At 40.0% G+C, this 12,784-nt stretch overlaps 1 protein-coding gene across 2 annotated transcripts in view; it reads right to left on the reverse strand.

The window, feature by feature from the left end:
- NCALD (neurocalcin delta) overlaps positions 1-12,784 on the reverse strand; it is a 226,808-nt gene that overhangs the window by 76,248 nt on the left and 137,776 nt on the right. Inside the window, exon 1 of one of the 2 annotated variants that reach the window (XM_005306620.5) lies at positions 11,236-11,669. The exons of the other annotated variant lie outside the window; for it this stretch is intronic. The gene's annotated coding sequence lies outside the window, so the exon portion shown is untranslated. Of the gene's footprint in view, positions 1-11,235; positions 11,670-12,784 lie in introns of those variants that run through there. 2 annotated transcript variants of the gene reach the window in all.

A 12,784-nucleotide genomic window follows, 5' to 3' on the forward strand; every position in this document is an offset into this window, starting at 1 on the left:
ATTCCACAGTGGTATATGGGTCGGGGGCGGGGGGAGAAGAGTGTGTGAGTGATGGTGATGGGTTGGCCTGTCTGATCTACCAAAGCATCACATTCAGCAGGAATCTGTTGTTGCTTTTAATCCAGCAGTACATCTATGCTGCAGAGGTGTGACTGTGGTACTGTAAACACACCTGAGCTTTGATCAGGCTAGCTTGAACAACAATAGCAGTGAAGCTGCTGCAGCATGGGGTATGCAAGCCCACTCAGGGTCCCGAGTATGCACTGGAGTGGTTAGCCTGTGGCTTGACTGCTATTGTTATTTGAGCTAGCTAGATCAAAGATGGCTCAGGTGTGTCTACACCTGCTGCAGTAACACTTTTGACTGTGGCGTAGGCATACCCTAAGTGATAAGTGAATCAACACTTCCGTGACAGCAAGGCAGTAACAAAGATCCTTTATACATGAGGATGGGAAGCCATTGCTATGGTATTAGTTTTTTCATCTTTGGATCATCTCTGGATTTCCTTGGCCTCCCTCCAGTATAGCTAGCTAGCAAGGACTGCACAGTGTAATATGGCTATGTCTCCTCCTGTCCATGACACACACATCCATTCTAGACGCTAATGGATGGGTGGCATACCCTTAGGGTGACCAGATGTCCCGATTTTATAGGGACAGTCCCGATTTTGGGGTCTTTTTCTTATATACACTCCTATTACCCCCCACCCCCATCCCGATTTTTCACAGTTGCTGTCTGGTCACCCTACATACCCTGGCTCTAAGCCATCTCACCATTTTCCTTTATAATGGGAAATCCCAGCTGTCCTCTTGGGTCAGTTTTAAGAGGTATAAAGGAGATACAGTGAGAACTGAAGATCTGTTTCAGTAAGATTAACTCAGCAAGGGCTATCTGCCTGACTCTATGGTTATGTTTCTTTGTCATCATTTCTCCACACAAAAAACCCTTTCTGTCCCTAATTGTTGCATGCCACCAAGAAGCAATGGTTCTAGTCAACTGCAAACACAAAGGTGCCCTACAGGAGATCTACATGATCCCGCAGCGCAGCCTTGCACTATGTACAGTAATCACATCTTTTTTGTAGCTAGAAACCATTCACACATGTTAACTGTTCCATTTTTTAGAAAGTTACTTACATCCATATTACATCATTCTATGGAGCTAGAGCAATTGTAGCTGTGCATGCAAAATATCAATATAGCCATGGAAACCCAACTGTAGACTCGGTGCATGAGAACTATCAAGCTTATTCTGGGGATATGAAAGTTATTATATTATCCAAAATACTGAGAATGGCCAGTTGTTTTATCACCTCCAATTAAAACTAAAATGACAGTGCAGAATTTGCCCTCACACTGACACACCAGGCATACAGCTGTCCAATTTGGCTACGTATTCCCCTCTTCTTCAAGTTCAAGCAATTCCTTCTGTTAAAAATGTTATTTCGGAGAAGAAATGAGTAATGGGAAAAATACTGTAAAAGCACAGGAGAACTAAGTGAACAAAAGGAATAAATGCCAGTCTGGAAAATGCTGCAACCCTTTACAGTGTTAACAATAAATCTTTTTACCATTTTGCTGCTGCTCCTCCTCTCCGGCGACTGTGCAATCAGCACACTGCTCAAATTTGCAAAGTCTCTACTAAAATCACAATGGAGCATTGTGCTGGAAAGTGTACCAAGAACAATGTGCATTTTACCTTATGTACCTGCCATCTTAGAAGCTGTAATGTGACAATTAATTACACACTAAAATTTGCCTTTCATTGAGATCTTTAGAATAACGTAAAGCAGAGTTTTCCACAAAGACTCCAGTGTTTAATGAAGGGCTGAGCAAATGCAGAGCAAACAGCCACACACACCAGCAACTTTTCTATCACCTTCCTTTAAAAATAACTTTGTTTTTTAATTAACATGGTTTGCTCAAATATTCACAGACATTAAATGAGCATGTTGAGAGGTGAACACCACCACTACAGGCCAACTCACAGTCATTGGACTAGACTGGACTGCAAAGGAAAGTTTTCTTTTCTGTGTACAGATGGCACTTAGTCCAGCAAAAACTGCAGAATTCACATAACTGCCTGGCATCCTGAACTTTTATTAATAAATTCAATAAAATCTCCCAGCCCCCCGGACCACATGGGTACCACGTTCACTGCAGTTCCTTTAACTCTCACCTGCATTTACCACCAATATTCCGCAGCGTTTTGCAAGCTTTTTCTTTTTAATACACACACAACACTGGTAAATTTTTGAGAAGTAGCAACTTCCTCAGAATTCTAATATACGTGAGAATTTTTACCAAAGGAAAGTACAGGTGACCTTTGGGGATACCTTTGCAGCCAGCACAGCAGGCCACCCTGCCAGAGAGGAAAGGCCCCAGCAAAGCAAAAAGAAAGTTCCATGTTGTGGAGTAGTTCTTGGGATGCTGGTGGAGGAAGAACTTATGTATCGAGGCGCTGCAGTTCCTCATCCTTAATCTGACCCACTCCACCCCCAACCCCAGTTGGGGCTGCGCACATTGGAACTGTCCCAAGCAGTACAATATAATGAACATTGTCAGGGATTGGGGCATGAAGAGATGCCAGGAATGCTGTGTTTAACTAAACTTTGTGAGTTGGTAGGTGAGGAATCCTCCATCTCAGGTCAGTTATGGGAGCTCCTTTCCCTGATTACTAGAGGCTGGGGGTGGGGTGAGAGGGAGAGTCTTCCTCAATCCAGATAGGAGACACCTCACTCCTTTCTTATCATTGTTTGGATGGAGGGAAAAAACCTTTAGCATAGAAGAAGCTGTAATCCAGGAGAGATCCTCCTCCCCGCCCCATGTCAGGGACAAGCCATCAGGGGTACACATCAAGCTCACTATCCATTCCAATAGTAGCTAAGGAGGATGTTAAACAGTAGCTCCTAAAGTTGGACATTTTTAAAGTCAGCAGGTCTGAGTAACTTGCAGCCAAGAATTTTTTTAAAAGTTGGCTGAGGTGCTCACTAGACCATTAATTCTAATTTTCAATAAATAAATAAAATAAAATAATTAATTAATGAAGATATCCCATCTCCTAGAACTGGAAGGGACCTTGAAAGGTCATGGAGTTGAGTCAAGTCCAGCCCCCTGCCTTCACTAGCAGGCCCAAGTACTGATTTTGCCCCAGATCCCCAAGTGGCCCCCTCAAGGATTGAACTCACAAGGCTGGGTTTATCAGGCCAATGTTCAAACCCCTGAGCTATCCCTCCCCCATAACTCTTCTAACACTGGAAGAAAGCTAATGCTGTGTCAATATTTAAAAAGGATAAATCAGGACAACCTAGTTAATTATAGGCTCATCTACCTGACACTGATCCTGGGCAAAATAATGGAGCAGCTGACATGGGACTCAAAGAATTGAAGGAGTGTAATATAATTAATGCCAATCAACATGGGTTTATGGAAAACAGATCTGGTCAAAATGAACTGATATATATATATATATTATGATATTACAAATTGATCGATAAAGGTAATAGTGTTGATGTAATATATTTAAACCTCTGTAAGGCATTTGACTTGGTACCACACAATATTATGACTACAAAAAATAGAACAATACAAAATCAACACGGCACACGTATGGATTAAAAACTGGTTAGCTGACAGGTCTTAAAACGTACCTGTAAATAGGGGAATCATCTTCAAGCAGGTGTGTATCTAGTGAGATCCTGCCAAGATCAATTCTTGGCCATGCGCTATGAACATTTTTTATCAATGACCGGGCAGAAAACAAAATCACTAATAAAGTTTGTAGATGACATAAAAATTGGGGGAGTGGTAAATAATGAAGAGGACAGGTCACTGACACAGAGCTGAATGACACTGAATCATTTGGTAAGCTGGATACAAGAAAATGTGTTTTAATACAGCTAACTATAAATCTATACATCAGGGAACAAACAACGTAGGCCACACTTGCAGCACAGACGGCTCTATCCGAGGAAGCAGTGACTCTGAAAAAGATTTGGGGGCTCCTGGTGGATAATCAGCTTTTGACATTGTCTGCTGCAAGGACTTTCTGCGGAACGATTCACTACTCAGGTAATTCTTGGAAAATCCAAATAATTGAACAACCCTATCAATATGTCAGAATTAGAGGGGATGTAACATATAGTGTGTCACGAAACACTACTCATTCTGCCACATATTTCTGGATTTTCGGATACGAAAGCCCTCCAGCATACCAGAATGAAACAGCAAGTTTTCATAATATTGTGACATTCTTAGCACTTAGCTGAGGGCAGTGGGCATTGAGGGTTCTCAGCACCTCTTAAGATCAGACCTACATGATGACATACAAGCAAGGAGTAGACCAAAGACGGGTTCAAGATTCATCCCAAGCCAGCTATAATTTCATATTCTGCTCTCATGCACCGCAGCCCATATACACATGGGAAAGTTCCACGAAGAACTTAACTGTCAATACATTAACAGGGTCAGTGTGGGTTTACATATAAACTCACACATAAAACAGTTGTGATTAGAAAACTTGACAGACATATACAGAAGACAGCAGACATCTCTGCTGAATTATAATTGCTTTAATTGGACCGGTGCTTACTAAAATGGCAAAGCTAGAGAGAATTCCTCAATCATGCTACCATTCTACACAAAAGAATAATGCTGTGAAAACAGGCATAAATGAGTTGTAGAAATAAACAGCTTCATGTTCATTCTCTCCCACCCACCCTCAACATCTTGGAATTGGCCATCAGGAATATTCATACAACATAAACTCAAGCAGAATATTTCTTTTGGAATGAAACATTTTCAGGATTGTGTCACAGTTTCAATGACTATGAGTGTGCCATTTAAGTTAGACACTTCAAGTGAGACATGCCCACTATGTTTTAGCAACTTTGGAAAAGCTATAAATGAGATCTCAATTAACTAGGAAAAGTTGCTTCATTCTACTGCCTTCAGTGATTGAAAGAATCCTATGAAAGAAGAATCTAGCTGAGATTTATTTTGAAATGTTTCTGCTTTAAAATTCTTTGGAACGCAAGTGCTAGCACTTAAATTATCTTATATGCTTGTCTAACAAAACCTCACGGATACTTAATCTTGTGTTCTTTCAAACTCCACTCTTTTATGAGAGCGTCCTTGAAGCCCTTGAGAACAAACTCTTGATTCTTCAGCAACACCTGCTTGTGTGTTTCTTCAGCCCCAGAAAAACTGCTAGCGTTTCTATTTTACATATCTTCCAAAAGACAAACCAACTTTTTTAGCTATTTTTAAAAGACAACAAAAGTTACAAATGTTTACTAGTTTCAGAAGCCTTTTGTTTTCCTGTCTTTTTCAAACAGCTCTGTTCTCTACATGGGGTTCAGCAGGCCTATAGCACACCCTAGTAAACACAGTGGGTACAGTTTTCAAAAGTGCCTAAGCCCCACTAAAATTTTACCCAGTATAATTATGCTGTGATTTAAAAAAATTAAACAGCAGTTACGGACATTTAAAAACACATACCAAGTAGGCCTAATGACGGTGTCAAAGGTTTTTAACCATAGTCTGAATCTGGTTTAGGGCTGCCAACCCTCCAGGATTGTCCTGGAGTCTCCAGGAATTAAAGATTAATCTTTAATCAAATATATCATGTGATTAAACCTCCAGGAATATGTCCAATTAAAACTGGAAACCCTATAATTCCATGCATATTAAAGTGAACTTCTCCATGGGCTGGAATAGTGACAGCTGCTCCTGTTGCATCCCCTATCCAAATCCACATAAATTCAGGCCCAATGAGCGCTCCCTTCTACGCCAGACTAACAGAGTAGACAAAAAAAGGGGCTGTGCAATCTGTATACATTCCCAGTCCCCTCTGTGCACCACTACCATGAAGCCTCGACAGCAGGAAGGGTCATTTACCTGTAATGAAAACTCTTTCCCGGTACACACTGTGGTGTATGCTGTGATTACTTATAAAATATAACAAAATAGATCCAGATGATGGCATGTGCATTGCTCTAAATAGTAACTATGATGCAAATTCTCTCCCCTGTGCCAAGCAGAAGTATATGGACAGGACACAGTCGGGGTGGAAAGATGTCCCATGGCTGTCCCAGGAGCAGAATCCTATTCCTCAGAACACTGGTGACACTACTGCAGCTGTAGAATCACCGGGCTCAACATACGCACATGTAGCAAGTTTGCCCATTATCTGCACTGTCACAGATCTACAGGAACCTTTCCTATTCTTCTGTCCCACCTCTGCCCCATTTTTAAAGCTCCCTCTGGTGGAGGACAAGGAGTTTCTGTGAAGCACAGGTGAGTGGTGTGTGTAGAGTGTCTGTGCACTGAATGGACCCCACCCTCTGCGGAGTGAGACTGCTCTGGTTCTGCCGTATACCTAAAGTGGTGGGCAGGATTTGTTCCTTGAAGCACACTCCAAAGGGTGAGCTGAGTAAACTCAGAGGGTATCTATCATCATGAATCCAGATCTAAAGATACTTTGAACCTTTAGTATTTCAAAGATGCATGTTTTCATTTCCAGTTAATACCAGGGCAATCTTAACAAACAACAACATGAAGTTTCAATAACTTCAGGGATTGAAATCAATGAGACTCACGCAATTACATTGTGAATACGTACTACTAAGTCTTAAACTTCCAGAAGCAAACAACTACTGTGCAAAGCCTGGAACTCCATCCTTTACTCATCCCACTGAGACTAGATGTTGCTGGGGATTCCTGACATTGGGTCATTTTATGGCATTGCCGCTGGGGCAGATTAAAGGCAATGTTTCAGTCCAAGCAACAAGCTTCCTGGCTTTTCTGGGTGTAAGTCAGATTCTTAACATCATCTCAATGTCATTTTGTGGTTGAAAAATATTCAGTAACTCATAGCAGTGTCGGGCTGAAATCCTACAGAACAGGGACTTTTGCTTTAAACGATTAAATGTTTTTGTGGAAGTGAATCTCACGAAAAATGAAGTTCAGCAGAAAGTCAAAAGGAGAGTTGAGACCACAGAAATGAAAGGAACTCTGCAACTATATGTTCATATTTTCCAAATATAGGATTTCACCATCAGCTACAGTTTTAACAAGAGCAGCTTCTTTTCTGTGCTCCCTTTGGGAAAACGGTGCATTCAGTGATTTGAGCTGCAGTTTCTAATTATATTTTCATACTGTAATGCTGACTGAAATGCAAATTTGATGACAGAACAATTCGATCCATGTAAAATAATCACAAAATTACTGTTTCTCAAACCTCAACTCTTACTCCCTGCTATTTAAGAAGATAAATTTAACAGCAGTAAGAGTGGAGCCAAAACACACTATTTTTAACTGTTATCTGACTATGGCTGTCTGCACAGATTTCAGCTTGTTGTAAATGGTTCCTTTTGAAATGTGAATACCAAAAACATTCCAGAGTTTGGCTTTTGTACTTGAACTTGGTACAAATCATGGAGTAATCATTTACTTTGCCTTTCCAATATCATATGCATGGCATCTGGGTTTAGTTAAAAAAGCAACTGTTGATTAAAAGGCTAAATCTCCACTGTTACTCAGTTGTCACTTTAACTGTTTGTTGCTAATGTGGGTGAAAGACATTATCACAATTTAGTTACTTTTAACAGGGTTGAAACTAACTTCTGCAAAAAATGTGATTTAAGGGCCTGGTGCTCCATTGGTTTTCCTATGGTGTGATTCCACTTACTACAATGCAGTTACACTGGTTTTATTGTGCTGTAACAGAGTGGAACATTGGGCCCTTAAAATGCCCGCAGAATTGGCACTCTTGAAAGGTTTTCAAATCCATGTAAGATGATTCGGAGTATTGCAAGTAGGAAGCTTTTATTAAAAAGGTGACTTAGATAGTATTGGCAAGAATTGGCTTTTAACATTCTAGCCTATATTTGGTTTGTCATTGTCCATCAACTCACACAGATCAAGGTACAATACACTAAAACAATAAAATTATTTCTAGAGTAAATGTATCAACAATTTGAGCATGGTTTTTAATTTTACTAGTTGAATCCAGTTTTGCAATGAGCTTTATATTCCATTTTTAGCCAAGATCTCCCTTAAGGTGAAGTACTCTGATTCTACGGTAATTACCAATCAGTTCACTCTTCTTTATGGATAAAGAGACAAGACTGTACAAAGGGATAGTCTCCTGATGTGTGCAAGGGATTGGCATGTGTAACTCTTATTAAGACTAATGGGAGTTACACGTGTCAATCCCCATACAACCAGATGAGGATGTAATGTCACCTAAGGCGGGTGTAAGCAATTCACTGTAAGTAAGATTTGTGGGTTTCAAGTATGAGTAAGTTTACATTTTAAAATCTCTGTCTCCACAAATATTGCATGGGACAGAATATGGAGAAGTGATCTAAATCATGGGTTCTCAACCACCCTCCTATACAGGAAGGGGAAATCTGATTTCCCCCCTCCCATCCCCCGTTGGTGTGGTAACATGTGGTCATCCCATGGAAAAGGTTGAGAAATCAAATTCTAAATTATCTTGTGAATATCACAAACACAGAAGAAGATAAATCAAGTGTTAGTCAGAAAAATGCTTCATAACATACAGGATTAACCAGACTTAAAATACGCTGTCCCTGGGAGCTGTGCATAGCATTAGGGACCTTTATCACTAGCCATCTTCCTCATTTCACATGAAGCAAGGATGTGTGCATTTTCCACAGTTTCTGCATTCTCTGAGTTCTACAGAACTCAAGGTCGGCCTATCAAACAACCAACTTCCACACTATTAGATTCTTAATAGTAGATAAAAAACAAGGCATTCTTCTGATATTCATATAGGGCCCAATGTGGAGAGGGACTGAGTGTCTTTAGATCCCACTGAAGTCAATGAGAAACGATAGCTCTCGTCACCTTGCAGAGTTGGACAATACTTGGTTCACTCAGTTTAATCAATACTCTTGTACTTCACACCTTTTGTAATAATATTGCTAGAACCATTTTGGTCAAATGGGGAATTGTTTGCCTTCCTTCCACAGATCAATCTAATCCTTTTATTAAGACTTGGTTATTATTGCTAAAGCAAAACATATCTTTAAAAGATGGAATTGATGAATCTCTTTTAAAATTATTATTAATTAAAAGGCACATGGGCAACCACTACATGAATTATTTTTCACCCAGCAAGCATTTCTAAGGATATCAAGCACAATATAATCTATGAGAAATTTTATTCATGCTCTAAATTAATGTGATTGTGCGTCAGCATTCATTGTATTGCACTAGTGAAACAATAAACAAAGCTTGGTAGATAATGGTTTACATATATGGGACAGATCCTGAAAATGTGAATACAAATAATTTGTTGTCCTACTCAATGCAAGTAAGTAATTGACTGGTGTACATAATTGCTTTCAGATTCTGGCCCGGTCACTGTAAATGAATGAACATATGTACCTTTACACATTTAGGGCTAGATTCTGCCACTACTTGTTGTGTAGTACCTTACTCAATGAGTAAGTCTCCTTGATTTCAGTGAGCCAGATTTTTGTAATCTCTCTTCATACATGGATATATGGTGAGCAGTTACTCATAGGAGTAGTCCAAATGGTTCAACTGTGTACAGGATTCACAGTCTAATGCAACAGGACAACAGGCAGAATAGATGCAGTGTGAATAAGAGTAGTATTAGAAAGTCTTGTTCACTTGAAGGAGGAACAAACTTTCATATAAGATTTTAATTGATCGTGAAGTTAATAAGAATATATTAACCATATAGTATTTTAGAGTAGTTGCAACATTATAGATCTTAATTAAATTTGCCTAAATAAAAAAGTAGAGTGTACATAAAATCTGATGCTTTACCATTAGGTGAAATTTTTTTTTAAATGAAGTTTAAAAATATAGAATTTTTTTGACAGAAGATTTAAACTCCAAAGTATAGATTTAATACCAAGTACAACTGTTTTAAGATTTTAGATGCATTTATTTCTGGTGTTCTGTTTAAGCAAATTTATTCTAGACTAGTCTTTTCAGAGGTGCTTTCAGTCTTAATATCTATTGGTTCACTTTTAAAAACAATTATTAATGCCACCATACTTGGATATGTATCTGTTTCTATATACTTATCTTTCTTACTGCATTGAATTTTAAATTGTTGCGCAGCTCCTTGAGTACTTCAGCAGAGGGGCAGGTTTAAAAAAATTATCAAAGTTTAAAGGTTTTATTTTTAGCTAGGGAACAGGGAATGGTGGCACATAGACATGTTAGAATTATCAAATATATTTTTTTCCAGGAAAGAACACACACTGCTTCATCTGTGATCTATTCTTAGAATTAATAATATATATGTACCCACACACTAATGTAGCCAAAGATTTACAACTTTAAGAAGTGATGATTTCTGCTCTTGGTGACAACTTCCTTTCAAGAAATGTAATTTTTAAAAAAACCTTCAGAAATTTTTTTGCCAACGTAGCATTTTACTTTTCAATTAGTACTGCATTTTTCATGCTGCAATTCTTTTTTTTTTAAGCTAATCTAACCACTCTTTACCCCACAAAGAGAAACAGAAAAGAAAAGCTCTGTGTGCGCATGTGTAGGGGAGAAAAGGGTAGGAGCATACATTACAGTTATCTTGGTATCTTGGCATATTTCAGATTATTTTTCAGGAAGCTGTTGACCCTTTCCTCCATAAACATAATACAGTCAATCAATCACATGCCCCAAGGCTCTGATAAAAAGCTTTAACATTGTATGATTGCAGCGTGTGCTGAGAGCATGCATGAACACAGATGATTTAACAGAGAACTCAAACTTTTGGAGTCTAGTAGCATAATGTTCCTATCTATGTCTATTGTTGGCTTGTTAAACACATCGGGAATTAAAACAAGAAAATTGATTCTCAGTTTAATCTGAACAAGACAGCAATTTTAAAAAGTTCCAACAATACACAAAGCTATACTGGTGCCTAAACCAACAAAATTCCTAACACCATTATTTTTGTGTACACCAAGATGGAATATTTTGCTGATGTTCCTCTATATTGCTATGTAGTGGTTTAAAGTGTCAAGCAAGAACTACTTACTATATTTTATTTTCCCTTCATGGACCATTAATCCAAATTTAACTTTGCTTTGCTGTCTGCACACAGAATTAGTAACTGGAAGCTGCTTTGCAGTTGTCTGTAGTTGCTCATCAAGGCAAACTTGCAGCCAAAACAAACCAGCAAAAAGAAAACTCAACCACAACACGCTTTAAAAAAAAATTATAATACCTGATTAGAGCATAAAGCAAACCGGTAGCCTCCCACGGTAGAAATGCAAGGCGTTAGTAGTCCATGCCCTGGCAGCCCCTGGGAAGCAGCAGCAGCAAGGGGGATAAGTCCAGCATCCACCAGATTCTCACAAGCCTTTGGCTGTGTGGACTAAACCACAGACTCTGCCTCCAGCTGACGTCAAAGTCACTGTCACATGGCCAGATGAAAGCCAAGAGAGCATTGGTTGTCGTAGCAACCACAGCACGGCTCTGAAATTATTTCAATAGGTCATCTGTCATACTGTGTGCACATTTGAACCATCACGGGCTCCCTGACAACCCAAACACCAAGAGCTCATTTCAGTTTCGCTAGGAGGAGGAGTCGGGGCCACCTTTGCTCGGGGGTGTTTTTACTCATGTCCCTTTAGGAAAAGACACTTTACTAAAAAAAAATAAAACCCTCCTCTCCAAACCTCACTTTGATGCCTATCATCAGCCAGATGAAAAAAGCATCTCTCCCCCCACCCCACCCCAATAAATCAGCAGCCGCCCTCAAAGCACGTAGAGACTCTGTCTCCGCGGTTAGTTTGCAGGCGGCTCGGCACAGTGACCGGCCTTGACAACGCCCAGACAAGGGTTTGCACAACGTGGCGGGTGAAATTAACATAGCTGAGCTGTTATTGACAGCCACGGGAACCGCTGGGTGTCAGCCTCTCTGGCCGGGAGCTGTCTAGGGAAGCCCAGCTCCTCGGTGAAGCGTGACGCTGCAAGCAGATCCCCGCACCGAGGCAAACTACGCATGGCAGCGTAGCTAATCAACATTGTGCGAGTCTGAATGAGAACAGCTGTAGGACCCCAGCTACGCTCCCCGCTAACATCCGAATGACTTGGGGACCCCCCCACCCGCCATCCTACTCCAAGCACATTGTTTAGAGAAAAGAAATGCAGTACTTTTCCTGCTGCTCTGGATAGTGATGTCGTGGGAAGAAAAAAAATTAAAGCCTTACAAACACTTTACCCACCTTCTAGAGCCCTACTAGATTCAGCACCAGACTCCGATTTTATTGAAACTTTAGAGCAGCTAAAATCAGCTCAAATTGCCACTTTCCTTCTGTCTCTGCATTGCCACACATCCGGAGCTTTGTAGCTGCTGCAGAAGAGAGCAGGGTGGGAGAATTTCGCCTTTCATAAGTGGCAAGGAAAAAGAAGGGTTGTAACTGGAAATTATTTTTATGCTCATCTGAAGGAAGGAAGATGACGGTCAGTGCACAAGAGCAGATTAAGAAAAACAAAGCCCCACATACACATAGGATGCATTATCAAAAATGGTACATACAGAATGGTGACAGCAAATCAAACAGTGGAAGTCTCTCTGAAGTTAGTTTTAGCCACCTCACTTTGAGAAAGCTAGAGTAGAAATGGAAGAGACCTAGGAAAGGATAACAAAGAGCACTAGCAAAAGGCTTTCATCAGTGTATGGGAGAGATGACTAAAGGTTTAGTATGGGAAAGAGGAGAGCAAGAGGAGAGATGACTGAAGTAAACAGAGTTATGAAGGGACTGTTGAAA

This window comes from Chrysemys picta, chromosome 2 (assembly GCF_011386835.1).
Source record: "Chrysemys picta bellii isolate R12L10 chromosome 2, ASM1138683v2, whole genome shotgun sequence".
NCBI classification, from domain to species: Eukaryota; Metazoa; Chordata; order Testudines; family Emydidae; genus Chrysemys; species Chrysemys picta.